The sequence below is a fragment of the Macrobrachium nipponense genome, chromosome 19, assembly GCF_015104395.2.
Source record: "Macrobrachium nipponense isolate FS-2020 chromosome 19, ASM1510439v2, whole genome shotgun sequence".
Lineage (NCBI taxonomy): Eukaryota > Metazoa > Arthropoda > Malacostraca > Decapoda > Palaemonidae > Macrobrachium > Macrobrachium nipponense.
Window position 1 is genome coordinate 44,055,186 of NC_061088.1, and position 26,035 is coordinate 44,081,220.

A 26,035-nucleotide genomic window follows, 5' to 3' on the forward strand; every position below is an offset into this window, starting at 1 on the left:
CAACAATGAATTTAAAAACAACCACAAATCTGAACTCTACTGTATAAGATTAGAGAATTCAGCTTTTGTCAACAGATATAAATAAAGACTTAAGAAATTCACTTCAATGATTCAGGTACAGGTGGTCCCCGATTATCGGCAGGGGTTCCGTTGCTAGCCGGGAGCCATAAAGCGAAAATCTCCATTAAGTGAACCAGTCTAAGGGAGTAAAATATACTTATGGCGCTGATAAGAGGTTATCGGTGCCCTAAGAGAGCCATAAGAGTCTCAGCGCCATAAGTATGTTTTACTCCCTTAGACTTTCATGCTTCGCTTAATGGTGATTTTCACTTTATGGCACTCCCGATAACCGCTATGGCACGCCATAGTGGACAGGTGGCTTATGGCGCCAATAACCAAATGTGGCGCCATAAGAAACCTTATTTTTCAATGAATATTTTTTAAAACCGTCATAAAACCGAAGCGCCATACAGCAAAGCAGCCAATAACTGGGGACCACCTTTAGTTATATACAGATTGAATATTATCTGTGGATATTGTGGAATGAGAAAATCTATTTAGTCAGCTGTTGTACAATTTAGTGTTTGTTTGCTTGAAACTGAGGTATTTAATAGGTTTTTAGTATGTTTTAATTTTGTAAGTAGTACAAATTCCTTGTCCACCATGGTTCCAAAAGAAAGAGCATATATATTTAGTGGTGTGGTGATATAGTGCAATATATTGAACCTGAAAAAAAGGTTGTAAAGAAAACCATTTTATACATAGGTAGTTTTTGGCATAGTGTGATTATGGATAAATTGTTCTTCATCCTCTAAGCTGACATAATGGGCTAATGAATTCTAACTCTTTCAGTGTCCAGATATAACAATTGCACAGCATTCTTTTCAAGGACACTCAATATACAAACCTACAATAATCATTACATATAAAAAAGCAGTGAAATAGTATACTTGCACAGCATGAATTTTCTATCAACTTCTAGTACGCCATTACAGCAAAGTACATCCAAAATACTGGGAGGCTCTAAGCACTGCTCATGTCAACAGACTCTTCACAAGGGTCCCAACAAATAGGGGAAGAAAGCAATAGGGAGGTTACATAGGGGAGTGAGCCCACCAATGCTTCCGTTCAAACCTTAATGTGACACACTAGAAAGTTGTAGAGTGCTCCCAATAGGGTCCACATAAGTGTTTAGGCTACAGCAGTGAACACTGTTCTGGAAGACACTGGAAGTTCTTGAATTAGGTGTAGCCTAGCATAAAATTCAGCCATAGCTGTCCTGAAATTTTTTTCGTGGGGGTCCCAAATTGCTGGGAGCTTTTTCCCTCTCATAATGGAGGAAAAGGTTGCTCATTGCTCATTCTTTTGTAGCACTATCAGATACTGGGATGGTAGAGACATGAAATTGTTAAGATACAATAAAGTTTTACACATACTTACCTGGCAGATATATACGTTTAATGGCCCACCCATCCTCCCCTCAGGAGATAGGGGGAAGAAAAATTCTGTCAGAAAACGGGAATGATTCCTATTACCGCCACCCAACGGCGGTAGGGGGTGATCACCTGACCTACCTGTAGCGTGTGCCGCGAGTTTTGAATTCTGTCGGACGTCAGAGACATAAGCTAAGTATATATCTGCCAGGTAAGTATGTGTAAAACTTTATTGTATCTTAACAATTTCATTTTTACACATGCAACTTACCCGGCAGATATATACTTAGCTGATTGGCACCCTTGGAGGAGGGTAAGAGATAGTTACTCAATATGAATAGCAATTCAAAAAAACAGGGAAAACAACTTTTGTTGTAGGTACTATAAATAAACTTAAATACCTTGATTCCTACCTTATTGGGCAGAAGACTTCATGAGTACTGTCTATGAGTCTGCTTGCCTCAAGAGTTCCAGTGAGGATGAGACCTGTCACTGAGAACTCTTCTGGATCATGTCAATGGGGGCTAGCCCGCTTACTCGACAGAGCCTTATTTCGGATCGTACCAATGGGGCCTATCCCACTTACATGGTAGAGCCTTCACCTTTGTCGTATCAACGGGGACTAACCCTCTTACAAGACAGAGCCTAGGTCCAAACCATTACAAGGAGCATGAAAACAACCAATCTCGACCACCTGACCACACTACTTTGTTATACACTACGAATTGAAAGTGGTACTTTTCCCTGACCACTTTCAATCGACCATAAAAAACAACACCACAAGATTAAAATTCCTAATCTATCTAAACTAAGCTAGATTGGTTTCAGCCCCCTGTCCCAGCACCGAATCCGCAGACACGTAAGGTCCGAGAGAGAAGCACTTATCATAAGTTACACGTACATCTCTCAAATAGTTAGACGCAAACACAGAATTGCATCTCCAATATGTGGATCCAATTAAGTCGTTTATCGACATATTCTTGTGGAAAGCTAATGAGGTTGTGCCTACGGCTCTGACCTCATGTGCTTTTAACCCTCTCAACTGCCCGAGATATTCCTCTTCACAGGCAATATGTGCTTCTGTAATAATATCTCTGATAAAGAATGCCTGTGCATTCTTTGACATCGTTCTTCTCGGATCTCTTACCGAGCACCAAAGGCTCTCCGAGTTTCCTCCCATTTGCTTTTTCCTTTCTAGATAGAACTTGAGGATCCTTACCGGACACAAGGTTCTCTCTATCTCTCTCCCTACCAGGGAAGTCAATCCTTTAACAATCCTTTAACTTCAAACGTCCTTGGCCAAGGCTTAGAAGGATTCTCATTTTTTGCTAAAAATAGGGGGTTAAATGAACACACTGCAGAATCCTTCCTGAAGCCCACTGTGCCTTCTAAAGCCTGGAGTTCACTTATCCTTTTAGCTGATGCTAATGCAACGAGGAAAATAGATTTCCTAGTCAAGTCTCTAAACGATGAGTTATTGGGAGGTTCAAATTTATCTGACATGAGAAACTTTAGCACCACATCCAGGTTCCAGCTGGGTGGTCTGGCTGTCTTGGACTTCGAAGTCTCGAATGATTTAATCAAATCGTGTAAATCTTTGTCATCCGTGATGTTTAGTCCTGTATGTCTAAACACCAAAGAAAGCATACTTTTATAACCTTTTATAGTCGAGACTGCAAGGTTACATTTTTGTCTCAAATATAACAGGAAATCTGCTATTTCCGTCACAGAGGTACTGGAAGAGGATACATTCTGATTCCTGGCCCACCTTCGGAACACTTCCCACTTCGACTGGTACACGCGTATAGTTGACGGTCTCCTGGCTCTTGCAATTGCCTTTGCAACCGCGCGTGAAAACCCCTTCGCTCTGACGAGTCCTTTGACAGTCTGAAGGCAGTCAGACTGAGCGCGGGGAGGTTTTTGTGGTATCTGTCGAAGTGGGGCTGTCTGAGAAGATCGTTCCAAAAAGGAAGGTACCTTGGAAAATCTATCATCCATTCCAGTACCTCTGTGAACCACTCTTGAGCTGGCCAAAATGGGGCGATTAGGGTCAATTTCGCTCCTTTCGTCAAAACAAACTTCCTTATGACGTTTCCTATGATCTTGAAAGGAGGAAAGGCGTAGCCGTCTATTCCTTCCCAATTTAGGAGGAGGCCGTCGATTGCTACTGCCCTTGGATCCGAAATCGGAGAGCAGTAGTTCTCCAGCCTGGCATTCCAATGAGTTGCAAACAGGTCTATGTTTGACCTTCCCCATAGGTTCCAAATTTGATTGCAGACCTCTGAGTGCAGAGTCCACTCCGTGGAAATGACTTGGTCTCTCCTGCTCAACAAGTCTGCTCTGACGTTTTTCTCGCCTTGTATAAAACCTCGTTAAGAGTGTGATGTTCCGCTCCTTTGACCATAGAAGAAGCTCTTTCGCCTTCTTGTACAGTGAGAGGGAGTGAGTCCCCCCCTGTTTTCTTATGTAGGCTAGAGCTGTTGTGTTGTCTGAATTTACCTGCAACACTGAGTTCGCGACTTGGGATTCCCACTGTCTGAGAGCTAGATGCACTGCCACTAACTCTTTCTCGTTGATGTGCCAGGACACCTGTTCCCCACTCCAGGTGCCTGACACTTCTCTCGGGCCCAACGTCGCCCCCCATCCTGTCTCCGAAGCGTCTGTAAACAACACTAGGGAGGGGTTCGGTAACTGCAGCGATAGTCCCTCGTTCAGTCTGCCTGGTTCTAACCACCAGCTGAGGCTTTCCTTTATACCTCTGGACAGAGGAAAAGATTCCCACAGATCCTGATTCTTCTGGTCCCAATTCTCCTTCAAGAAGAATTGGAGAGGTCTTATGTGAAGCCTCCCTAGAGAAACGAACTGTTCCAACGAGGAGAGGGTCCCCAGAAGACTCATCCATTCCCTCGCGGAACATTGTTCTTTCTCTAGGAAGGTCTTCACTTTTAGAATGCACCGTTCCTGTCTTTCTATGGACGGAAACACTTGAAAACCCCGAGAATCCATCAGAATCCCCAGATAGACAATGCTTTGCTGGGGATCCATCTGGGATTTCCCGAGGTTCACTAACAGTCCCAGGGACTGAGTCAGGTCCAACGTCGACCTTAGGTCCTCCAGACACTGATCCCTGGATTGCGAGCGAATCAACCAATCGTCGAGATACAGAGATATCCTTATTCCTTTTAAATGTAGTCAATGTGCTACGTTTTTCATCAATCCCGTGAAAACTTGGGAGCTGTGGAAAGACCGAAACAAAGGGCGCGAAACTGAAATACTTGGCCCTGTATCATAAATCTTAGATACCTTCTGGACGAGGGATGGATGGGTACATGAAAGTAGGCATCTTGCAGATCCAATGACACCATCCAATCCCCTTGTCTTAGCGCTGAAAGAACTGAAGACGTCGTCTCCATCGTGAACGTTGTTTTGATCACAAAGTGATTCAGAGCGCTTACGTCCAGCACTGGTCTCCACTCCCCCGAGGCTTTTGGTACCAGAAAGAGGCGATTGTAAAATCCTGGAGATTGAATGTCTAATACCTTTTCTATCGCCTTCTTTTCTAGCATCTGTTGCACCAGATGTAATAGTGCTTGGTTCTTTAAAGGATCTCTGTATCTTGCCGCTAACTCCCTTGGAGTGGTGGTTAAGAGAGGTTTTTCCCTGAAGAGGATCAGGTATCCTCTCTCGAGGATCGAGAGGGACCAGTTGTCCGCCCCTCTCTGAGCCCAGACTTTCGCGAACCTCAAAAGTCTGGCTCCTACTGGAGTCTGGAGGACTCCTGTCTCACTGCGGCTTTGAGAATGGAAGGTCTTCGAGAAAACTCCTGTTTCACTGCGGCTTGTCTTCTGAGAATGGTCTTCGAGAAGATCGTCCTCTCTTAAACGGCCTTCTACTCTTAGGTGCGGGTCTTGAGGTTGTTCTTCCTCGAAAGGGCTGTTGGAAGGACACTTTATTCGTTGTTCCCTCTCTCTTAGCCATTGGCACAGCAGGTTTAAGCCTCTTGGCGGACTGAGCAAGAAGATCTTGCGTAGCTTTCTCCGACAGTGATCTAGAAATGTCCCTCACTGTCTCCTGAGGAAAAAGGTATTCCGAGAGTGGGGAAAAAAGCAAAGAGGCTCACTGCAAGGGAGAAACAGACTTGGAGAGAAACGAGCTGTACACTGATCTCTTTTTGAGCACTCCTGCTCCAAAGAGAGAGGCTACTTCTGTGGATCCATCCATGACTGCCTTGTCCAGGCACGAAAGGACACTTGATAACACCTCCATTGTCACAAACTCCGGATCCTGCGCTCTTTTTGCTAGAGCTCCTAAGGCCCAATCCATGAAGTTGAAGACTTCTAATGTGCGAAATAGACCCTTGAGTAAATGGTCCATCTCGCACATTCCCCAAGACGCTTTAGCTGATAGTAGAGAGCATCTTCTAGATGATTCCACCAGAGCAGAAAAATCCGCGTTTGCGGACACCCGGCTTACCTGTCAATCTAGACGGAGGACACAAAAACACCGTCTTACCTGCCTCCTTCTTAACCAGGAGCCAGTTCTCCAGATTCTTGATGGCCTTTCTCATAGAGAGAGTTGGCCGCATCTTGACAAAAGAGGGGGATTTTGCCAACTTAGTACTCGATAGCAGAGATCCCGGCGAAGGAGGATCAGCCGAACACAGCGAGTCCCCAAACTCCTGAAGTAGTAATGCAGAAAGTCTCTTATAATCAGAGATTCCTACTTCTTTCGTCTCTTCTTCCTCCGAGACTTCCTCCAAGGTTACATTCGGAGAGGGAGACTTCTTAGGTGAAGAAGTCCTGGCAGGTATGCGACTCTTATCCTTCAAGAGCTCGTCAGAAGAAGCCGCCAGTTCAATACCCGAGATATGTTTCCTCGGTAAAGAAAAAACCTCCGCTTTTTTCCGCTCCCCAGGTTCTTGATACCCTGATAGGGGAGGATCTAGAGCCCGCCTCATCAGGCTCTTGGCGCCTATCCGGAGAAACACTCGTTTCTATTCTCGAGCGCCTACTATGAGTAGGGCGCGAATCCAAATTCAGGATCCTTTCAGGCTCTTGGCGCCTGTGAGGAGAGGCACTTGCGCCTACTCTTCTGTGACTCCCAGGAGTAGGGCGCGCGTCTGACAAAAGGCTCCTTTCAGGCTCCTGAATCTTACGAGGAGAGGCGTAAGAGCCTACTCCTGATCTTCCAGGATTAGGGCGCAAATCCCTGGCAAGGCTCGTTTTAGGCTCTTGCTGCCTTTGAGGAGAAGAGCTTGCGCCTACTCTTGATCGTCTTACAGGAGTAGGGCGCGGATCCAAGATTAGGCTCCTTTCAGGCTCTTGACGCCTGCTAGGAGAACGGTAAGCGTCCACTCTAGATACTCTTCCAGGAGTAGGGCGAGAACCCCTGTTTAGGTTCTTTGTAGAATCTTGGAACCTGCTAGGAGAGGCGCTTGACTCCCTTGAGGAAAGCCTATCATAAGGTCTCGAGTAACTTAACGAGATTCGATCATCCAGGAGTCCTATCGAACGTTGGCGCCTTCTCGAAGGAGAGCCTTTCTCGCTTCTATCCCTCTGAGCAGAGCGTTCCCTCTCTCGTTCCTTCCTTCCACTTGAAGAGGAGATCCTACTCCTAGGAGATCGTTCAACAGATACGAACCGATCACTGCCTTCTCGCAAGGGGACTTTCTCCTTACTCCTACAAGGAGAGGATCTAGCGCCTACTTCTTGGCGCTTTGCGCTATGACTCTTAGCATCAGAGCTTCTGCACGGAGAATACCATCTTCCCTGTCTAGACGAAGTATCAAAGGAGTCGTCTACTCTCGGGGGAGAATAGGTTCTTACTGGTGAAGATCGCCTATTATACTCCTCCTTCCTACTAGGAGAAGATCTCCTAACAGAACTCTTAACTGGAAGAGAGGCGTCCTTCCTGCGAGAAGGCTCCTTGCGCCTACTAGTAGAAAGAGAGCCTACTAAAGAAGAGAGATTCGCTTGAAGGTCTAACAGGAACTTCTTAGTAGAGGACTGAATCCCTTCTGGTGAAGATTCCGGAGACTTCATAGCCTTCTTAGGCGCAGGAGAATACTCCGGAAAAGGCTCCGGGCTGGAGTCAAGAGCGCCTTCTCCTGAAGGTTTCCAGGCTCTCTTGAGAGGGCGCGATTTGGAAGATGAGCTCCATCCTCGTTTAGGAGAGGACGAATCAGAGTCGGAAAAACACTTCCTTAAGAGGCTTTTCCTATAGCTCTCTACAGCAGCCTGGGACGAGCCTACAGGACCTGCTGAAGGGACGCCTGACCGTTGGGGATACTCTACATCCCCCTTGCGGCTTTCGACATTCCTCCTCCCTTGGGCATGGGAGTCTGAAAGAGGTCTAGGCCTAGGAGCGATGCGGAGTCGGTCAGACGCCCCCTCCACTGCACTGGGGACACTGCACTTATCACTAGACACTTCACCCTTACCTTGGTCTATATCTCGCAATTGCTGTTGCAAATCGTGGATTGAAGCTTACACAGCGGCTCTCTCGGCAGACACATCTGCGGTTTCGCTGCGGGGGGAAGGAGCTGAAACCAAAAAGGAAGATGGCGAAGCTACTGCAGGGTTAGAAATACTATCCTGTTCCGCAGAACAGGATCTACTTGAACTTCTAGCTGAAGCTTTTCTAATCCTATCCTTTTCTAACGTTTTTACATACGAAGTTAGTTCTTTCCATTGTAATTCAGTTAAGCTCTCACATACATCACATGTATCCTTAACCGAACAATCCCTTCCCCTACATTTTACACAAACAGTGTGAGGGTCCAACGTAGCCTTAGGCAACCTCACCTTGCATCCCTCATTTACACATACTCTAAACAGAGTTCCAGGCTCTCTCGTTCCTGTTAAATCGGACATATTAACCAACTAAATCCAAAAAACAGCGTATGCCAACAACCAAAGATCAAATACTTCCCAAATAATCCTCGGCGAAGCAAGCAAGAAATTCTAAGCAGGAGCCACCAACAAAGTTGTTGTCAGCACCGGCGACAGAAAAATTCTTCAGAAAACGGGAATGATTCCTATTACCGCCACCCAGCGGCGGTAGGGGGTGATCACCTGACCTACCTGTAGCGTGTGCCGCGAGTTTTGAATTCTGTCGGACGTCAGAGACATAAGCTAAGTATATATCTGCCGGGTAAGTTGCATGTGTAAAAAAATGGTTTTACTTCTGCCATAAACTCTCATTTCCCAGTCATCACAAAATTCTGAAATTCCATCTTCACATGATCGATTGTTTCAAAAGTGAAGAGACAGAAGGATGATGCTTCCCTGAGAGATTACTGGTTCCGTAAAATTGTTACTGTGGGACATTTGGACATGTGTTTTTGAACCTGAGAATAAATTAGTTCCTCGCCTGATTTAGGTTCAGTCTTTTCATCAAAGCTACCTACAATGGCATCCGGGACGTGTAGAAGCTGAGAAAAATGATATTGTTATTGTACAATAAAGTTTCATACATACTTACCTGGCAGATATATACGATTAAATGGCCCACCCAGCCTCCCCTCAGGAGACAGGTGGAAGAGAAAAATCTGTCCTTAGAAGGTAATAGTTCCTATTCCTGCCACCCAGCGGCAGGCCGGTAGATCACCTGACCTACCTACCTGTAGCGTGTGCCGCGAAATTCGAATTTCTATCGGGGACGACGGAGTCTATAGCTAAGTATATATCTGCCAGGTAAGTATGTATGAAACTTTATTGTACAATAACAATATCATTTTCATACATTCAACTTCCCTGTCAGATATATACTTAGCTGATTGGCACCTTTGGCGGTGGGTAAGAGACAGCTAATTACTGATTAGACAGGTAAACAACATACGTTGTAGGTAATAAATAAATAAAACCTTGGTTCCTATGTGTTTAGACGAAGGGTTGACCTCCTAGCTATTGCTAGGAGTCTGCTTCGTCTCAAGAGCCTCAGCGAGGATGTGACCTATGGCTAAGCGTTCTTGTAGATCTGTCAATGGGGTCTTATCCACTTACTTGACAGAATCTAATGGTTATTTGTCAAAGGGGTCCTATCCACTTACATGACAAAACACCTATGCCTACTGGCATAACTAAGGAGCACAACACCGATCCCGATCACCTGATCCTAACACGAGGGTTAGTGCTTAATTTGAAAAGAGCTATCCCCAAACTCATTTCAAATAACCCAAAGAAAATAGTATACTTATGTTAAAATAATTTTTTTTTTTAACTCACTAGTTAAGGATCAGTGTCGGCTCCCTATCCCAGCAACGTATCCGTAGACACGTAACCAAGAGAGAAGGATCTCTCATAGGTCAACTTGACCTCCTTCGTGCAAAGAGAAGACAACACAGAGTTGCATCTCCCGTAAATTACAGCTAATATGTCTCTCACGACATATTGTTATGGAAAGAACAAGAATTGTTAAAAGCTCGCACTTCAAGCGCTTTTAATTCTCAGCTGTTTGAAGGAATCATCAAGTTACTTAAGAAGTGCTTTAGAGATCACACTGTTCCAAAGAAGACCAGGGCTTTCTTTGAAATTGATCTCTTCTGGATGAAGCCTAGAGCCTGGCTTGTGCCTGGCTGGCGCCTCGCGCCTGGCTGGCGCCTCGCGCCTGTCTGACGCCTCGCGCTTGGCTGGCGCATGTTGCTTGCCTGGCGCCTGGCTAGCGCCTTGCGCCTGCCTGGAGCCTGGAGCCTCGCGCCTGGCGCCTGGCTGGACTTCTCCCCACTTGCTGGAGCTTCGAGCTTGTTAAAGAGTCTCGAGGAAACTGGCGATGCCCACATCGGACACTTTTTCCGATTTATTTGCCTCTAGCGCATCTGCGCCAGGCTGAAGGCACGCTCCTTCTCCTCATCAGACAATGACAGTGTTTATTTGGACTGTCTTCCTCTGGCGTCTTTACGCCTGTTCTGGTATTTTGGCGCCTGATTGGCGCTACATTGTCCGAAAGTCCTTAACATCTACAATCGTTTATCAGGAGACTGGAGAAGGGTGGAAGAAATTCTTTCACTTTGAGCTTTTGGTCTCTCCGGTAAGGGGAGGTGATTGTAATCAGCTACATCCAGTAGACCATAGGATATTTAACCGTACGAGAGATAAGAGTCTTCCTCCGAGGAGGGTCCTTCTTGAATACTTCCGTGCTCACGAGATCTCTTCTTACATGTTGAAGGGGTGTCTCGTTGCAGAATCTTCCCTATCCTTGCCCAAAGGAAGGGAAGAAGCCTGGAAGTCGAAGGAGACTCCGAGCTGAAATTGGGAGTACTCCTGATTTCTAGCTCTTTATTGTATCCCTCTGAACACCTTCTGGGAAGCATTTCGAGCCATCATCGCATACCAAAGACTCTGTAGGCAAACGTTTGAACCATTCTACTGTAGATGAAAACGTAAGTACTCTGCCTGGACAACGAAACCTCTATCTGAAAACATTGAATCAGGAATAGGGGGTTTCAGTCTTTTGCTAGACATACTATGCTGGTCCAAGAACCCATTGTCTAGTCTCCATAGAATCTGATGCGAGATTCCAATGCTCAAAAAATTCACTTGTCTTCTTGGTCGTTTAGGACCAGAGAAACAAAGAATTCCCTCATAAAAATTTCTCAAAGAAGTTTGATGAGGAGCAGTTCCATCTTGTCGGAACATGGAATCTGTGGCCACAAAAAAAAATCCCATTAGAAGTACATGATATCCTACTCGTCATATTAAGGTATATATCGTATAAGATCCCGAAGATCTTAATCCTCTGCTATCTCCAATTCCCTTTGTAGAGACAGAGTATAGCCTTTTACTGCGTTCTTTGATAGCAGATATATACAAAGGTGATTCTTCCCTCTGAAAGGGAAGAAAAAACCGCTATGTGGTTCACAGAGGTATCGGAAGAGGACAGTTTCCTCATTCCCTCTAGCACGATCTGCAGCAATTCTATGTCTAGGCCATGACTATTGTCATCTACCTTGAAAAATCCAAAAATCTCATTTATGTCCAGTTCTGGTCAGTCTGCATGCAGACAGACTCAGAGTGGAGAGGTTGTTAAGGTCCATTTAATAATAGATGCTGATAGAATATCCAGACTCTCTTGGAAAAGACTTCCAAAAACATGCTGTGAGAAGAACGTGACCTCTGTGAATCCAACCTCTCTAAAGCCAAAATGAGGCATAAAGATTATATCCTCTCTTTCTTTGACGCCTTTTATCTTAAATTCTGTAAAGAATTTATATTTATATTTAGGGGAAAAAAAGACTATAGTATATTCCCCTTTCTATAAAATAAAGATGGCGTATATTGCTACCTCTCTTGGTTCGAGGAAAAGGAAGCATTCTATAGGAAGCCTGTTCGTCTTCTACCTTGCTAAGAGATCTATGAAGAAGACTTTCCGTAGGTTCTCACAACTCTTTGCAATAAATGTTAGACATATGATAACAGTTATTATCGTTGATCGAGAAGGTTCTCACGGACATGCAAAATCTTGCATCGAACCTCTTTTTCCAAATAGGTTCTCTTTGTTAACGCGAACAGGAGCGAAAAAAGAGATTCTCAATGCTCTTTGCGATATGAGAGAGTCGTGGAATTGGCCTAAGTGATTAAATGGGTAACGAAATCAGGAACGAATCTTGCCGTTACCGAGCGTGCTGTCTGAGAGGCTACTGGACTCTTATGTTAATAACTCGCTAAAACGAGAAAATATCTTGGCTGGTGCTCTTGGCTCATTGTGCCAGGTTGGCGCTTCAGACCGGCGCTTTCTTCTAATACTCTTTATGTTATGTACCAGAACATCTGTGCCTTTATGGTACCCGACATCCTTACACATGTTAATTCCGTTTTTAGTAGGAAAAAACTCTTATATACGTAGTATATTCTATTCAGGGAAACCATTTCTGCCACGAAGAGAATGTTTCCCATTTCACTCATCCATCTTCTCTTGAGCAATATCTGATTCTAAAAAGGTTGTGTGCGTTTCTCGAAAGACTTGACCATACCGTAGTCTTAAAGTGAATTCTCTACTACATCCATCTTCTCACTAAGCATGTATTCTAATAAGCCATGCTTTCGTAAGCATGAGAGCATTATATAATATAATGTTCTGCTGTGTTAGAATCCTTTAATAATGTTCCCTACGGTAAACAGCATTGAAAGGTTATAATATCTTTCTTATTGAAAGCTTCTTAGCAAAAGGCAGACAATATTTTATTTATGTTAGCTTAACTATCCCCTCCATTCGAGACTAAGTCCATGATTGTAGGGGGAATATACGGTTAACCATTCGATCCCGTTGGAGAGAGAGATGCAACCAACTGGTAATGACCGAGACCTGGATGGTACTGTATTGGCCTTACGCTTACAATGACAGCCCGGCCGTCTCGCTCGCTGCCTGGCTGCATTCATCGTGAGTTGCCAGTTACTTCATTTAATGAAGGAATATAATAAAATTATTCCCGAGCCTAAGGAAGCTCTCAATAATGCCAATTTAAGCCAAACAACCTTTGTTAAATACCGAAGCTGAGTAGGTATTGTCGTAACAAACTTTTTAAGCGAAGTCCTTACAGGAAAATCCTGTAAGGATATAGATAATTTCGTAGTGAACCACAAAGGCAACTATGGTATGCGTATATGACTTGTCATTCAGCAGTCGTATGCAGCAAGTCTTCCTTCTACATCTTTCCTCTCCGATGCGGAGAGAGAATGGAAATTTTGCCCTCTCCGTTCTTTTCGTCAATAAACACGAATTAGCATTAGTCGAAAGAGATCGCAATGAAAACTCTCGGATCGAAGAGAATCCCTCAAATTTTTATTCTCTTGGAGATAAGGCCGTATTCTACGCCTCTATTATCTGGAAGAGCCTCTAATCAATGAATGAGAGCTCGTACGAACCTTGTTCAATTTGCAAACGATTGCCACTCTTTCTGTAAATGGTTGGTTGCATTATTTTAGAAGGAGTAAAATTTAAGATCGGTCTTATTAGTAATGAACTAATTTTCAATAAAAAAAAGGTCGCTAAGGTCTTATAAACTGAGAGACCTGCTCCTTATTGGCTTCCAATTCCGATCTATCTTCCATTTCCTGTCCATCAAGTTGGGAGAAGAATGAGCAACCGGAGGAGAGCGCCTCCTTCCGTAAGGTGAAGGGCTTTAGCAGTACCGATTCTAACCTGACAAGGGCTAAGGCCGCCTGTGCGACATCTGCGTCCCCTGCCAGGAAAAAAAACCGATCTTGCTCTTGCCATTACTTGCATTAAGACTATCCTGAGAAGGGCGACGGCCGCCTGTGCAACAACTCCCGTCCTTATCAGGAGAAATCCTCGAATGTCTTTCACTTACGCAGAATCAGGATCTAACTCCATATACGATGAAGATCCTGGTTTATAGCTTCAGGCGCTTAGCGCCTCCTCTCAGGCGCTTTGCTCCTCGTTTCAGGCTCTTCGAGGCTTTCAGGCGCATTTGCGCCTCATCTGAGGCGCTTCAGAAGCCTTGCGCATCGTTTCAGGCGCTCCAGGTGCTTTGCACCTCATTTCAGGCGCCTCAGGCGCTTTTAGCCTTGTTTCAGGCGCTTCAAGCGCTCCAGGCGCTTTTCGCCTCGTTTCAGGCGCTTCAGGCACTCCGAGCCTGTTTTCAGGAGCTTCAGGCGATTTGCGACTCCTTTGAGGAGCCTCCGACGTTTTTTCGCCTCTCTTCAGGCTCTTCAGGCGCTTTGCGCCTCGATTCAGGCTCTTTTAGGCGCTTTGAGCCTCATTTCAGGCCTCTTTAGCGCTTTGAGCCTCATTTCAGCCTCTTCAGGCGCTTTGCGCCTCATTTCAGGCTCTTCAGACGCTTTGCGCCTCGTTCCAGGCTCTTCAGGCGCCTCGAGCCTTGTTTCAGGCGTTTCAGGCGCTTCATGTCCGAGGAGCTAGAAGCTTAAAAATTATATATGTATGTTTAATCATTAAACGAGATCCATAATTCATTCGATCAACATATATTCTTTAATATCTAATTCGTTCTTCTCAGAATAGATATATTTTCATATAAATGTACCGATGAGGAATTTGTTGAAATAACTCTTTCAAACCCCATGGGATAGTCAATTTGCATATATAAATTTGTAGTTTCTGAGGAGTAAAAAGGTGATGAGGATGCAACAACTACTAGTACTGCTAATACTCTAACTGCTCGTTAGCACAAACGCTATTAAAGCTTATAAAGTAAGCGTATCTAGTTATATGCTTTTCTGACTTCCTAAAGTAGGAAATTAGAGTTTAATATTTCCTTAATAAAGTTGTAACCTTTATTACATATAATAATGAATAAATATTAATAATTCTCTTTATGGCAAACTATGTGAGTGTCTACCGATGATTTCGGTAGTTTCACTTAGTATTTTCTTCGAAATTTCGAAGCGAAATTCATTAAAAAGTTAATAAAAGCGTATGCCGAACCAAAGACCCAGTACTTCCCTGCAAAAGACAGCCCAGAAGATCGATGGCGATGAAACACGAAAATCAAATCAGGAGGAACCGTAAACGTATGTTTACAGTCCAAACGATAAGAGAAAAATCTGTCCTTAGAAGGTAATAGTTCCTATTCCTGCCACCCAGCGGCAGGCCGGTAGATCACCTGACCTACCTACCTGTAGCGTGTGCCGCGAAATTCGAATTTCTATCGGGGACGACGGAGTCTATAGCTAAGTATATATCTGACAGGGAAGTTGAATGTATGAAAATGCAACAATCTGCAAAAGTTATCAAGGGAGATTTTATCCTCATTTACCCATGGGGAATTTTTCAATTTCTGTATCCATTCTCCTGCTGCCTCAAAAAGCTGAGAGCTATGCTCAACCATGGTCATCTGACCTTTCCTAATCTTGAAGAGACCTCTCAAGTCTCTCACCATATCCCAGTGTTCCTTTGTTCCATTGTCCTCAGAAATGCTTGCAGTTCAGTCTATGACTAGCATTTTGTGCACTAAAAACTAAGGCATAGATGTGCAAAATCACCTTTGTCGTAATCCAACAAGATTTTTGCCTCTGTGAATGCCTCTGCATCACTTTTAATTCCCTTGGCTTTCAAATAGTTATTCAGTCCTTCAGTAAAAATATACCAATCCCCAACACATAAATGTTTTCAAATTAAATGTTCATCAAATCAACGGGATGAAAAATTTCTCTTTCCCGTTTCACGGTCAAGTTTAACAGCTGACTGAATGTGGGTCATTGGCGTAGAGAGAGAGAGAGAGAGAGAGAGAGAGAGAGAGAGAGAGAGAGAGAGAGAGAGAGAGAGAGAGAGAGAGAGAGAGAGGTGTCTGTTTCTCTCCTACTTGCTACCAACTGATCGATTCTGCCGACTTGCGATCCCAGATGCTAAACTCAGCACAGCCAATAAGTCCGAGTCTCTGCATGCACCAACACACATACACATTAAAAAAAGTTAAATGCTCGGCACTGTATATCCCTTTCAAATTAATACCTGAGAAAGTAAACAGAGAAATCATACCACTTTAAAGGAAATCAAATCACAACATCCCATATATCCACACTCCAGTTGCAAAGCCCCACCTAAAGAAAAGGAAAAAAAATAGTTGCACAATCTCTCAAGAGCAGAATAAAAAAAATTTACCACCAAAATTCCTCTTGTCCCACAGCATATCTGCTTGTTAATGTCTCCATGACCCATGACCTCAATACACTGATAGCTCCGCCGTAGTTATTACACCAATACCCAATGTATTAAAACCACACTGCCTTTATAACACCCGTCACATTAACACACTCTTTACAACATCACTGCCTTCGAAGAGTGAGTTCCCAGCCAACCGATTTTCACTGATTCTAACACCTTGTCAGCAATAGAGGCCAGTTGCCACAAGTCCTAAATATAATCCTTTCCTAACATCTACATGATTTCCTAACTCCTATGCACCCCTCAGTCTCTCCAGAAATGTAATCCATGGGCCTGATTACCTTTTCCCACTGCCATCAAATTTGTTACAGGGTCTACGGACCCTGTTTTAATTAAAAGGAAAGGAATCACTAAATGTAACTCCACTTACCTTGGCATTTCCCTGGACTGGCAACTCTGCATCTAAATCTAGTTATTGAATTCAAGGCTAAAAACTGATACAAAAATTGAGTCTTTATTTCCCCAAAAGAACTAACATGAAAATCAAGGAAAATGAATGTAAAAGTCCCAAAACTATGAAACACAATTAATCCTCAAATAGTCATCTTGACCAAAAAAACATGTCACCCCTATTCCCATTGTCAAACTCCTCAGTCTTTTCCTAAACACAAATGTCATTTAGAGAATTCATTTTCTATGGTGACAAACCATCTGTAAAAGAAGCCACAATTATCAGAAATAAACAATAAAAAGAATGGATAAATGTCCCATAAACCATATTCAGTGTTTCTTTGCACTTCAATTCCCTCCACAATATTCAAAAGATTTTTCAACACCTTTTTCCACTGTACCTTTTGTGGTGGGTCTTCCAACGCCCCCTTCGGCTATGAGCGAATATTTATCATCAGAAAAACCCGCAGATAGGTGAATTTCCCATGAATAAGGGGTAGATATGGTCCAAAGAAAAATCCATGAATTGGTGAGCCTACAAATCTCGAGAACAAGAATATGGGGGGTTGACTGTACCTGTCTTATGTAGATGGCATTCACCATCCCTCTTTCTCTCATGAATCCATGGTGCAGTTTCCCATCTTTACAATCTCTCTTAATCTCTCATCCAGTATCCTCTCTAAAACTTTCAATCCATGCTCTGTTAGTTTAATTCCCCTGTAGTTACTTAATGGTGATCCGGTTTTATGGTGCTTGACTAAAGCCATAAAATCGGCGATTTATGGCACCATACCACGCCAAGTTTCAGTTACTGATGCCATAAGGCCCCAATAATAGAGTTGTGGTGCCATAACATACCTACCATAGGTGCCATTAACTGGTTATCAGCGCCATAAACACCATAAATTACCGAGTTTCAGTTAATGGTGGTTTTCACTTATCAACAACCCACTGAGAACAGAACCCCAGCCAATAACCAGGGGACTGCCTGTACCAGCAGACTCTCCTCCCAGTCCCTTGGGATTCCTTCCTCTTCCCATATAGCTTTTAATAAATCCAGCATCCATTTCTCCCCTTTTGTACCCAGTATTTTGATAATTTCAATTTGGAACTCTGATGGACCTGGTGCTTTACCATTCTTCATTTTACTTTAGGCTCTATTCATTTCTGTATCCTGTAACTCCATCACTGGTCCCTCTGCCCTCTGTGATTCCCCTATCTCTCTCTCATTTTCAGTATTTAAAAGTTGTTCAAAATTCTCGCTTCATCTCTTCTTAATGTCTTCATCCCTCTTCCATATACAATATAGTATTACCATCTTTATCCTTGATAACACCCAATTTACCCAAATCCTGTCTCTGCCTTTTCCTCAAGTTTGAAATCTTATATATATCCTTTTCTCCTTACTGCTCTGCAGAACTTCCATACCTATCCTTCTCGCATCTCTCTCTTCTCTGTACTGTTCCACTGCATCCTGTGCATGCCTTACTTTCCAGTGCTTAAGTGCTTTTGATTTTCTTTTAATTGATTCTTGCACCTATCCATTCCACCACCACTTTTCTCCTCATGACACTCCATATCCGCTGCATCTTCCCTTCAGTTCCTTTGCTTCCCCCACACATATTTCTCTCATGTCTGCCCAGATATTCCACCCTGTTACCCTATCTAAATTCCATGTTCCTACTTTTAAGCCCTCTCTCTCTTATAGTCATCCTAAATTGTTCCCCCTTTTCTCCTTTCAGGTCCTAAATCTTAATTCTCATCTCCTCTTTCTCTTTTTGGGTTTCCTACCTCTCATTTTAAAATCCATCATCACTAACCTACGTTGTTTAACACACACTTCCAAGATCACTTTGCAGTTTATCATATTACTTTTGTTGGCTCCTCCTCTAACCAGAATGCAATCTATTTGGCTTTGCACTCCTCCACTTTCATTAGTTATCAAGTACCGTATATTTCAGTGTATAAGACGACCTTTAAATCACAAAATTAAGTTCCTTGCTGGACGAGTGGATTTCACGCTCGGCTACCAATCCGGTAGTCCGAAGTTCGATTCTCGGCTCGGTCAACGCAGAACCAGAGCAATTTATTTCTGGTGATAGAAATTCATTTCTCGATATAATGTGGTTCGGTTCCCACAATAAGCTGTAGGTCCTACTGCTAGGTAACCAATTGGTTCCTAGCCACATAAAAATATCTAACCCTTCGGACCAGCCCTAGGAGAGCTGTTATCAGCTCAGTGGTCTGGTAAAACTAAGATATACTTAATCCCTAAAAATTGGGGGTTGTCTTATACTACAATTCTAAAAATCAAACCTTGAATTCTAAAACGTGTATCAGTAGGCAAGCCTCTGCCTCAGTGGTATAGATTAACCTTTAGATTCACATTATGAAATAAACTGATAGTAAAGGTAATAAAACCAACTTCTGAAACCACATGTTCATACATAACAATTCAAAACTCTGAGCCATCTCCAATATATAATCTCCATCTTCATTTATAATTCCAAATGCCATGGCCTCCGTGTACCCCCTCATACCAACCTCCTCTTTTTCCCACCCTGCCATTCATATCAGCTCCTATTATAAGTTCCTCCTCCTCTCTCACTGTTCTAATGACAGCCTCAAACTCTTGTTTAAAGAACTCTTTCTCTTGCTCTTGGTACCCCATCTGAGGAGTGTATGCTGATATTATATTTACTACTTTGTCTCCTATAATTATTGGAATCTTTAAATGCCTATCATTTACTTTATTTACTTCTACCACCACTTTTTCCTTCCAGATGTTATTTACTATAATTCCAACTCCATTGCTTCCCTCTCGTGACCTGCTGTAAGAGACCTTATACCCATTTCCTATCTCTCTAGTTCCATAACCTTTCCACTTAGTCTCTAGCACACACAAGAAATCTATCCTCCTCTTCTCCATCACATCTACTATCTCCCTCAGTCTTCCTGTTCAAGTACCAACGTTCCACGTACCTGCTCTCATCTTCCACTCTTTCGCTAACTTCTTTGGGTGCAGTTGTGACCCCTGCGGTACCCCTTGCCCATTTATCATGCCAGTAGGGGGGATTTTGACGTGCGTCCCTTATAGGGGGACGCCCTAGCCGCATTCATATTGCCTTAAAACATCAGGCATGGTTTATTGTTTGGCCAAGGGGGTTTCACAACTACATGTCCATGCTGTCATCAACCACAGTTATTGGGGGTGGGCCTCGCCTTTAACTAAAAAGTCCACCTGCAAGGCTGCATTTTCCATAGTTACTGGAAGTGGGGCTAGCCTTTACTAAACAGTAAGACTGCAAGGCAGCAGTTTCCAGTTATTGGCAGTGGGCCTAGCCTTTTACTAATAAAGTAAGACTGCAATGCAGCAGCTATCCTTTTAATCACCTTTTGCGACATGCATGATCTATGGTGGTAGTATTCTTAGACCCTACCAAGGGATACATGAATATGTGAATGTGTGTATTTATGTAGTATACACAGTATATATCCAAATGTCTGAATCTAGTAAGTAGCCAGCATTTATGTTTGTTTTGCTTCATTGTACGCCTGGCAGTGCGAACTACCTTCCTGCTCACTCCAATACTGTTTGTTTTGCTCCAAATGCTTTAAACCAAAATTGCCAAATCATATGAAGTCTAGAACTGAAAAGAGGAAGGTTGGTAGTTACGTGCATACCACCTTCATGTACCTGGTACTATGCAATATGTAGTCTTGAATGGTGGTACTCCCTCTAACCCAAAACAAACTGTTGGTAAAGAAGCAGTTAAGGCACAGGCTTCTCCACAAACAGCTGATGCTACTGAACCTTATATTGCAGTAATATTCAACTATTTACTTTAATTTTTCAACAAATTGGAAGTCTCTAGCACAATATTTCGATTTATGGTGAATTTATGAAAAAACTTTTTCCTTACGTCCGCGCGGTAACTCTTCCGAAAAAAATCATACATGCGATTGTGGTAATGTTTGCACCATTTTAAAATTAGCCGTTACATAAAGTTTTATATATGGAAATGTGCGCAATTTCATGCACAATACAACTAAAAACAACCCATGGTTGTAGCTTTTATCAGTTTTGAAATATTTTCATATAAAAAATGATAAGTGACAAATTTTCAACCTTCGGTCAATTTTGACTCTACCAAAATGGTCGAAAAACGCAATTGTAAGCTAAAACTCTTCTTTTTTATTAATATTCAATCATTTACCTTCATTTTGTAACAAATTGGAAGTCTCTAGCACAATATTTCGATTTATGGTGAATTTATTAAAAAAATAACATTTTCCTTACGTCCGCGCGGTAACTCTTTCGAAAAAATCATACGTGTGATTGTGGTAATGCTTGCATCATTTTAAATTAGCCGTTACATAAAGTTTTATATATGAAAATGTGCGCAATTTCATGTAGAATACAACGAAAAATAATTGAAGGTTGTAGCTTTTCTCATTTTCTAAATATTTGCATATAAATCACGATAAATAGAAAAAAAACCACGTTCGGTCAACTTTGACTCTACCGAAATGGTCGAAAAACGCAATTGTAAGCTAAAACTCTTATATTTTAGTAATATTCAATCATTTACCTTCATTTTGCAACAAATTGGAAGTCTCTAGCACAATATTTCGATTTATGGTGAATTTATGAAAAAAACTTTCCTTCCCTCCGCTCGCGGATTCTCCGCCATAAATCTCCGAATTGCGTACATCGAATTCTCGGAAAATTTGCTCCGTTTCATATTAGGCATTTCATAGAGTTTTATATATGAAAATGTGCGTAATTTCATGTAAAATAAAAGGAAAAATATTTGAAGGTTGTAGCTTTTCTCATTTTCGAAATATTTGCCTATAAATCACGATATAGAAAAAAAACCATGTTCGGTCAACTTTGACTCTACCGAAATGGTCGAAAAATGCAATTGTAAGCTAAAACTCTTACAGTATCATAATATTCAATCATTTGTATTCATTTTGAAACAAATTGTAAGTCTCTAGAACAATTTTTAGATTTACGGTGAATTTTTGAAAAAAAAAAATTTTTATGTCCGCGTGTTATGAATTCGTACATCATTTTGTGATAATATTTTTCCGGTGCTGCTTTTATTGTTTTACAATGTATTATATATCAAAATGATTGCAATTTAGCGTACAATACAACGAAAAAAAAAGAAACTCGTTAGCTTTTACCGTTCTTTGCACAGCGTGATTTTATTACAATTATGTATGAATTTTTTTTTTTTCGCTACCATATATCGCATTATTTACATATGATAATGATATTATTTTTAATTTCTGATGATTGCATACTAAACTTCAGGCAATGAAAAAAAAGGAGCCAAAACTGAACTCTTAATCTTCAAAACTAAGCGCGCTGTGATTATTTGAAAAAATTATTTTTTCCGCTTCCGTGCTCACTCAAAACCGGCTCCGGCATTCGGGGGAGTTTTTGATTTTTACTGCTTCGGCGTTTAAGGGTTAAGTACTGAATGGTCCAAATTGTTGTATTTCATTGTTTATTGGTCAATTTAGCTTTATTATAAAATTTACTGGAGTGTTTTTATAGGGTTTGGAACGAATTAGGCAATTTACATGTAAAATGTGGTTCAAGATACGAAAAAATCAGGTTACGAAGGCCGCTTCAGAACAGATTAATTTCGTATCCTGAGGTACTACTGTAAATGATGCAGTTGACACCCGCTATTCGTGGACTCCGGATTTGCAGGCTCACGTATTCGTGGATTTCTCTATGGACCTTATATACCATTATTTGCATGAAATTTGCTGATTTTTCTATGAGTCATCTCTACAAATTACTGAATTTTCATATCAATTTCATGATTAAATGCACTTTTTGTGATAAAACTATCAAAAGAACCAGGTATAGGCATTTTTAGTGGGGTTTTCTTGAGTTTGAACTAATAAAATAGGCAGTTTTAAGTGTTTTTATAGGGTTTCTAAATATTTGTGGATTCTAGCTAGTATTTGCAGGTGTTCTGGTATGCATCCCCCAAGAATACGGGGATCCACTATTTGTACATAAAAAAGTATACAAATACCTATATGAAAGATACTGCACAGGATTGGTTATTGTCGCTTATTCAAAACGTAAAAAGCCATACCATACGTAGTACTTTCTTCCATTCATAAGTTTGAGACAGAGCGAGAAATGAATGGGCAGGGCGTCTTTCCTAGCTCTTTAGCTAAGCTTAGGACAGGTGTTTGTATATCTAAAACGAATGTTGACGAAATTGAAAAAGTTCAAGAGTAAATTGTCTTAATCAATAAAATCTGGTATTTCATTATATTGCCCAAAATTACCAGATGGTCTAAAACATGCCGTGCCAAAATATCGAGAAGATACAGCTGATTTATGAAAAGAAATCCGAAAAAACCTATGCAACAATAACTTGGAGTGGTTAGTAGAAGAGTTACTCCCTATCCTTTGTCACCCAATACACCAGCCACGGCCAAAGTGCCCAACGTACTCCAACTACTATAAAAGGTCTCCACATCTTGCAGATAACAGGTGGTGAACAATGACTGATTGCATCTATTAAAACTGGCATCACAACATCTAGGTTATTGATGCCGAAACATATTTAAATAGAAAAAAATGAGTTTAAAATAAATTTCATATAAAAATATCTAGTAACAGACCCCCCGCAAATAGTTAGAACTCAGGAATAGTTGTAACCCCTATAAAACTGTTTAAAACATCCTATTTTGTTAGTTAAAACTCATGAAAACCCATGAAAAATTTGTATACCTGGCTTTTTTAATAGTTTTTTCACAAAAAGTGCATTTTATGATGAAATTGATAAAAAAAAAAAAACCAGGAATTTGTGGATATTTCTCATAGAAAAATACCACGATTAGGTAGGCAAATTTTTCGCGAATAATGTGGGGAAATATTCCCGAGAGAAATTTGCGAATGCGTGAGTCTGCAAATCCAGAGAACGTGAATAAGTGGGGTCCAATGTATATACATAAATATATTTGTTCAAATATATAAATTCTTACAGTTTAAATACGTATATAAATTCTTACCATGACTTTTTATGCATAATCTAAATTTTGTTGAGGAGGCCCACCTCCCACATAAAGATATATAACTGCTCTTTATTACAATAATTTCCAAGAATTGTAGCTAGAATAAAATTACCTTCTCTGTCACGCCCCAAGACAGGAGCCTATATCTCAAATTCCCTAGTCTGGAACATTCGACCAGCAAATGTCTCATAGTCAAGGGCACAGTACAGTCATGGCAAAACTGAGGATTTTCACAGGACAAGAACCCATGAGTGAATCTTGTATGTCCAATCCTCAATCCGCATATTGTTTCCTATCTCCTTGGCACACGTATAAGGATATGACCAAGGAGACACTGATGACGTGATACTGCGCATTTTTTTAATTCTCTGACCTACTAGAGGATATAAATCCTGATATGGCAGTAGGCATCTTGTGGGTTCTCGGGAGCTGACTGCCAACTTTGCAAGTTGGTCAGCTTCCTCATTCACAACCACCCAAACATATGGAAGGCACCCAACAGAACTTTACTTCTTTCCTTCTTCTTTTCAGTAAAAGCAGCCATTCCAATATACGTATTTAAAATCAGAGGGTTTAAATTGAGTCAAAAGACTCCAGTGACTGAAGACCACTTCTTGAGTCACAATATATAATAAAATTATTTTCATTCTGAATTAAAATTTCCTTTAAAGCCTTTAAAATTGAATATAGTTCTGTTGTAAAAACTGGTGCGACAGATAATTACCTCCTGCTTTCTTTCTATATCAGGGAAGGCCACTCCAAAGCCAACACCAGCATCTGACATTGAGCCATCCATGAAAACTGCAGTGGAGTTATCCTGTTGCAAGGAATGTTCTAAAATTATTGACCACATGGCCTCACTGCACAATTCTGTCTTGGTAAAATTAAAATAGCTACAGAATTTTACCTCTGGAAACCTCCAGGGGGAACTAACTGAATAGGTACTTTGCTGGTAAAATCTTTATCCTTGGCATGTTTAATTCACCTGGCATGTTTAATTCACCGACAATAAAATTTACTCCAAAAACGAATGGATGAGGTTAATTGGGGGTTTTCATAGAACTGCCAAGGCCTTTCCTTTCTCATATAAATGCTGGTTAATGACTAAGTAGCCTCTGAAATCTGTACCAGCTCCAAACCAGCAGATGCTTGTAATGAAGACCTAGCAGCATCTCACCGGCATCCACAAGCATGCTCTCACTGGGAGATGATTTAAATGCTCATGTACAAAACCAAATTCCTCCATGATGAATTGAATTGAGCATTTTAAGGCTATTTGGCCTTGCAGAAATGTACACTTCACACCCTTAAATTAATTTTGAAAAGACCAAGGCTGTATATAATCTCAACATCTGAGTTCGGTCTGCACCCCATGAAGTGTGAGACAGGACTTTCAGCAATTTCATTGCTTTCAAGCATTTTGCCGTAATATATTCCAGATGTGGAATCCAGGTGAGCTTGCTATCATAAATCAACCTTAGAATCCTTGTTTCACCAACAAATGGAATTCTCAGCCTATGTATGAATAAATTTGGATCAGAATGGAATCCTTTTATATGGCAAAAGTGCATGGTTACTGTTTTACTAGGAGAAAATCTGAAACCATTAACTTCAGCCCGCTTTACTATATTATCAACACAAGAGCTGAAGGCAGAGTTCAGCCACTGCCATCCTTGTTGTTGCAAAGGAAATCGAAAGGCCATCAACAAAAAGGGTATATGTTATATCTGGGGGAATTATTTTGGAAACCCCATTGATTGCCAGGGCAAACAAGGTTACACTTAAAACACTTCCTTGTGGTACTACTACTTCTTGATTGAATACATCTGACATTGGTGCGCCAACCTCAACCTGAAATAACCTTTTTTAAAAAAGCCTTTATAAAAAGGCCTCTCAGGTTACATTCATAAAGGACTCTCAAAATGCCATATCTCCATGTTTTATCATAAGCCTTCAATAGATCAAAGAAAACAGTGATATGATGCTCCTTGTCAGCAAAAGCTTCACATATTGAAGATTCCATTTTAACCAATACATCAGTTGTTGAATGCATACTTCGAAAACCACACTGAGCAGGTGACAGATATTTATATAACCTGCTCCAAGTACCATTTCAAGTGTGCATCCACCATTTTTTCCATGATCTTACACAAACTTAAGTCAATGCAATAGGACAATAATTTTCTGTCTTCTTTTCCTGGTTTCACGAATGGTAATTTTAACATCTCTCAAAGCTTGGGGAAATGTTCTCAGTATATTCTGTTAATAAGGCTTAATATGAAAAGTCTGGTATTTTCAGGGATATGCTTAATCACTGAATATGTTATATAATCCAGTCCAGTACCTGATTCATTACATTTATTCAAGGACGATACGAATTCTCTCAGAGTGAAAGGTACATCGTATTGTTCATGTCTTAATGTATGAAAATCAATTTCAACCCATTTCATTAGCCGCCTTCAAGTTGAATAGGGTCTAATCATCAATTTTCTTTGCAACATTAGCAAAATAATTAA

At 41.4% G+C, this 26,035-nt stretch overlaps 1 protein-coding gene across 1 annotated transcript in view; it reads right to left on the reverse strand.

Annotated features, from left to right (window-relative positions):
• Positions 1 to 26,035, reverse strand: part of LOC135216710 (putative tricarboxylate transport protein, mitochondrial) — a 127,231-nt gene that overhangs the window by 15,214 nt on the left and 85,982 nt on the right. The gene's annotated exons all lie outside the window — the stretch shown is intronic.